Genomic DNA, 6,169 nt, shown 5'->3' with positions numbered 1-6,169 from the left:
CATTCATACCTGCTCTGTAAGCAGTCCCTTTCAGAAGGAGGGGGCACTGAGAGTTTAAAGGCTTTATTTAAAAAAAATGTGTATATAATGTTTATATAATGTCATTGAATATTTTAACTCCACTCGGTCCCGACAGGTGGCCACCCCTTCCTGAGCCTGGTTCTGTCGGAGGTTTCTCCCCGTTAAAAAGGAGTTTTTCCTCCCCACTGTTGCCAAGTGCTTGCTCATTGGCGATTTTGTTGTTTGTTTTTTTAAAGCAACCACTGATAAGTTCACTGGCATCAAATTTAGAACTCAGCAAATATGTAAATGGATGATTTGTCATCAAGTGAGGAATCATCCATTTAAAACACATTTGTAAGTCATGTTTAGTTGTATCTAAATATGATTTCTGGGACACTAAGGCCAATCACAGACTAATTTGGCCAATGGGGAAAAAATAAATTTAAAAAATAGAAATTGATGCATATTTTTGCATATCTTATTTGTGTGGCATAGGGTTATGACCGGTGTGGCGCAATTTACCTGGCAGAAAAGTAACGTGGACCTAATGTTTAACATCAGAATCACTTTTACGGTAGTACAAAGAAATTAGCCACAGTTGCGTTAATAATATGCACATCTACTGCTGTCCCAGGTTTGAATGGTAGTCAAAATGGAGAGATATTTGACAGTTATGAAAAGAAAAACGTGTTGCATCTGAGACAAATGAGGCAAGTGCCGATAATAGCCAAAAAATAAGCCAGGAGAGGCACTGAGCCAGGAGCTCATACTCTCTGGAGCTTTAAATACGGTGTCAAGTATGCTCGATGAGATGAATGCTGCAAATATTAAAGGCTGTCCCTCTCTCCAATGACACAGTTGCAAGGCGCATATGTGATATTTCATGTGACACTGAAGAACAACTCATTGATGCGCTGAAGGACAGACTTTTTGCATTACAAGTAGGCTACAGACAGCAACAAAGACTGTCTGTTAATTGCTTATGTGTGCTTTGTCATGTCAGAGTCTCTGTGTGAGGATTTGCTTTTTTGCAAGTATGTCTCAAGTAGAGTGACAGCTGATGAGCTCTTCAAGCTTCTTGACTGTTATCTTACAGAACATGACCTTCAATCGGACAACTGTGTGAGAATTTGCATGGATGGTGGACAAACTATGGCAGGGAAAAAGAAGGGGTTGCGCGCACTTATCAAAAAAGTCTCACCAAATGCGCAATGGACACGCTGCCTGGTACACAGAGAACCCCTCGCATCGAGGCAGATTAACCCCGAACTCAAGACTGTTTTAAGCAACGTTGTTGCTGTGGTGAATTTCATGAAAACAAGACCCCTCAGCGCACAACAGTTTACCGTACTTTGTGAAGACATTGGAGCTGAGCATGTAGCTGTTTTGTTTCACAGTGAGGCAAGGTGGCTTTAGTGAGGTAAAGTGTTGACACGAGTCTTTGAGCTCAGAGAGGAAATTCTGATGATTTTATAGGAGGAAGGCATGCATGAAGTTGCAAGCCAGTTTAATGATGAAGTCTTTCTGATGAAGCTGGCCTATCTCATCGATATACTTAAAAAGCTTAATGTGTCACAGGCTGGGTCTCCGACCCAGCACTCTGAGTTTTCTTTGTATTTTTTGATATGTTATTAGTTTTTGTGTTATTTCCTATTTTGCCTTTAGTTTAGGCAGTTATTGGTTATTGTTCCTGGGTTTTCTATGTTTTGGGGTTTGGTATTTATTCATCACGTATTAGGTCTGTTAAGTTGTGTTGTCATGTTTAGTTTTAGTATTTCCTGTTTTATTCTGACAATGTCATGTGTTCTCTGTTAATTGTATTTAGCTTTTCTCTCCTGGTCCTGTCATTAGGTTTATGGCTGTCAGCTGTTTCCCCATATGTTTCCACTTCCCCTGATCACCTCATGTCTGTATTTAAGCCTTTTGTTTTCTTCATGCCATTGTCGGGTCGTCTGTTTATTCTGCCCTAGTTCTAGCCTGGTTCTGTTTATTTTGACCTCGGTCTTAGTTATGGTTTTCATCTGTTATTCATCATTAGTCTTAGTCATAGTATTTGCTGGTTATTTTCCATCACAGTCATAGTTTAGGTTTTGGTCTCAGTACCGTTTAGTGTTTTGTTTCTTAGTGTTTTGTCAGTTTACTTTGGTTTCCTGGTTTACTCCTGCCGTCATCTAATAAAGGATCACTTTTCTGCTCAAACTTTCAACTACTCGTCATCATCTGCTTTTGGGTCCTGTTTCCACACACATCGGCGCACCCCGCCGTGACAGAACGACCCGACCAGTATGGACCCAGCGGATGCAGCTCTCGTCGAGTGTCTGGAGGAGACGGCTCGTATCCAAGCGATCCTCGACCGCATCTTTACAGCGCCCGATTTGAAGAGCAAGCTGGTGATGGTTAACGTTGCTGAAGCTATTATGGAGAGGGATCCCCGCCTTCTCCAGCTCCCGGACTCACCTGCCATAGTTGCTGCCTTTACCAGGATAAAGGAGATGCTGCAGGCCCAGGAACTGTCGAGTCAGGAAATGGCTTCCAGCACCCACCAGTCACAACAACCCCACAATCAGTCATCTCCATTGCTGCCTCCGGAACCTGAGTGTGTTCGTGTCGGTTCGCTGAGATTCGCCACAGCGTCACCACCTCTCAGCTCACCAGTTTCCACGCCCTCATCACAGTCTCGCCATACTCCTGCCACGGTCCAGCGCGAGGAAGCGCTGGACACCGTTGATTTAGATCACGACGAGCGTCAGTCGATATACTGCGCTCTATTGGAGGAGCTCCGGTGGAAGCCATGGCTCATTCCGGAGCATGAGCCCTCTTTCCGGGGTTCTCGACTGGCTCTCGGGGGACCTCGGAGTTACCAGGGACTTCCGCCTATTGCACCGCCGTCTTCCACTTTCAAGAAAAAGCGGCGTGCGCGCCATCAATGCTCCACACCACGAACACAAGTGAGTGACTATATCTTGGCTCATGTTTTTTCTCCGGAGATTATTGGAACGGACACTGCCTTTCCGGGTCATGAGCCCGGCTATGATGAGACTGTTTTCACTGGAAATGCTAGCCATCAGGCTCAGCTAAGTTGCTGTGGGACTGCTATCCAGGCCGGTTTGGAGCCGGAGACGGAGGTGCAGCTTGTGCAGCCTATTTCAGTGTCAGCTGGAGGGCCCGGGGAGCCCGTCCGGCCTCACGTCTCGTTTGCTGGAGGTTTGGGAGAACCCAGCCAGCTTCATGCTTCGTCTGCTGGAGGTTCAGGAGAACCCAGCCAGTTTCATGCTTCGTCTGCTGGAGGTTCAGGAGAACCCAGCCAGCTTCATGTTTCGTCTGCTGGAGGGCCCGAGGGGCCCGTCCGGCCACCTTCTGCTTCATCACTTGCGGCTGCCGTATCACCACCTGCAGGACCACCACCTGCTGCGCTACTGCCTGCTGCTTTTGCGACTAAGCCTGAGGACGACACCTCGCCTAGTTCTGCTATACCTCAGTCTGAGGACTTGTATAAACTCATTCCACCCACTTTAGACTGTGTGTGGCTTCAATTTACACAACCTCCTACCACGTCAGCTGGGGGGCCCGAGGAGCCCGCCCAGCCACCACCTGTGGTTGCAGCGCCACCACCTGCGGCTCCCGTGCCGCCGCCTGCAGGACCACCACCTGCCGCGCTACCGCTTGCTGCTTCTGCGCCTCAACCTGAGGACGACGCCTCACCTGGTTCTGCCACACCTCAGTCTGAGAACTCATACAAACTCATGTCGCCCACTATAGACTGTGTGTGGCTGCAACTTACACAGCCTCCTGCCTCGTCAGCTGGAGGGCCCAAGGAGCCCGTCCAGCCTCCTGCCTCGTCAGCTGGAGGGCCCAAGGAGCCCGTCCAGCCTCCTGCCGCAGCTTCATCATCCTCTCCTGCCGCAGCTTCATCATCCTCGCCAGCTTCGGCCTGTGCTTCGCCAGGTCCAGCTTCGGCCTGTGCTTCGCCTGGTCCGGCCTTAGTCTCAGTTGCTGCCTCGCCTGGTCCGGCCCCTGCTGCTGCCTCGCCTGGTCCGGCCTCGGCTTCTGCTTCTGGTTCGTCTGGTCCGGCTTCGGCCTGTGTTTCGCCTGACCCGGCTTCGGCCTCGGCGCCTGTGTCGCTATCGTCAGTTCCAGCCTTGGCTTTTGTTCTTGCTTCGCCTCCGCCTGGTCCAGCTTCGGCCTCAGTTTCTGTGTCAGCCTCGCCTGGTTCTGCAGTTGTGTTGCTATCGCCCAAGCCTCATTTTGCCCCTCGGGATCGCCGGCCGCTTTCCGGGCCGTCTGCTGGACATCATTGCCGTCCGGGTCGGCCCCCTGAACTTTTGATCTCTGGCCTGCTGTGCTCTCGGCCTCCGGGTCGGCCCCCGGAACTCATGGGTTTTGGCCTGCTGGACCGTTGGCCTCCTGGTCGGCCCCCTGACCTTTTGATCTCTGACCTGCTGTGCTCTCGACCTTCGGGTCGGCCCCCGGAACTCCGGGATTTTGGACTGCTGGACCGTTGGCCTCCTGGTCGGCCTCCCGAACTTTTGTCCTCTGTTTTGTTTTGCTGTCGACCTCCGGGGCGGCCGCCTGAACCGCTTCGCCATTCGCTCCTGTTCTGCCGGGTTCATGGTCGCCCTCCTGAAGCTGGGTCTCGGACTCTTGTGCCCTTGTTGTTTTTGGCCGGTGTGCTTCTGGTGCTTTGTTTTTGGTTTTGTTTCCACTCATAGGACAGAGCTGTGGACATTCTGCTTCTGTTTGCCATGCCCTATCTCTGTGAGATGGGGTTTTCTGCTGTTGTCTCACTGAAAACAAAGCATAGATCCAAGCTGAACATTAAACATGATTCGAGAGTGGCAGTATCAAGCCTGCAACCACGTTTTGAAAAGCTCTGCAGTGAAAAACAGGCACACTGCAGCTACTAAGAATGAAAAGTATTAAGCTCTTACTAAATTATATTTTTTCATCTCTGTTCGCAGGTTTCTGGATTTCCTTTTTAATAAGACTAAAACTGAACTTTATTTTTGCGTTCCTGGCAAAGTTCACATTCTGTGCATTCTGTGGTGCAGACTAATGAAGCAGTCTAGTGACAAAAGTCACAAATAGTTGTTTGAAATGAAAGTTGTTCATTTAAAACAAAAATTACTGAAGAATTCATTGTGAATGAGTTTGCTATCTAAATAAAGATGCAACTAGGATTTTCTGTCATTCGTTTGTTTGCATGGGGTGTGAAAACATTTCTTCCTGCCATGTGGGGAATGATGTAAAAGGTTTGAGAACCACTGATCTAAAGTATGACTAAAGTTCAGCCTGATTAATATAAATGTCACTGACGATTACGAATATTTTGGAAAACCAACATTTTTACCACTCAGTTGATGTCTTTCTGTTCAACAGCTCCTTTTCTAGACTTGTAAGAGTTTGATGTAATGTGGGGAGTGCTGGTCCCGACCCTCCAAGACAGTAAGAAGCAAGCAGAGGGAGAAAAACCATAAAATTATTTAGAAGCTGATTTAATCCTTAATGGCTGTGCAGCCGTTATAATTTACAACACAGAAGGTCAATGCAGACCTCATACATCCAAATTAGACAATCACATATAATATTAAAAACACCATCAACTACTGTGTCTGAATGTGTGGTATTGCCACTGTTTAGACCTAAAGAGATATGTGTTTTAAAAAAAGACCACCTAATTTAAATATAATCATTACATCCTTGTCAAAAGCTAACTTCTAATATATAACGTTTCTAATAAGCACAATGACCAAACATATGGCAGTGTTTATAGGCACAAAGGCAACAGAAAAATGTTTCAACTGTGGAATTCAATTATTTGTTTGGAAGGATGAGCTAAATTACTTTATTTTCAACTATAAAGCCAATTTAGACTTTAACCAATTAACAGGCCATTGATCTGATTTATGGCTTTGGACTTTCACAACAAAACTTGTATCGAAACACATTTTTAACAAAACAAATACTATTATTATTATTATTGTTGTTGGTTAAAATGTAATTAAACAGAAATGTTTGTTGAATGTAAAAACAGTATGCTTCTGTTGCTAAAGAAAGGCTAGATTTGACATTAATAGTGATGTTCAAAAGCACCCACAAAGCATTAAAATAATACAGGAGTTAAGAATATAAAGTTCATATGTTATAAAAGTTCATTGAAAAAAAGCCC

This window comes from Rhamphochromis longiceps, linkage group LG5, assembly GCF_057381845.1.
Source record: "Rhamphochromis longiceps isolate RC_006_pf linkage group LG5, R_longiceps_female_GT1.1, whole genome shotgun sequence".
Lineage (NCBI taxonomy): Eukaryota > Metazoa > Chordata > Actinopteri > Cichliformes > Cichlidae > Rhamphochromis > Rhamphochromis longiceps.
Note: the sequence above shows the minus strand (reverse complement) of the source record.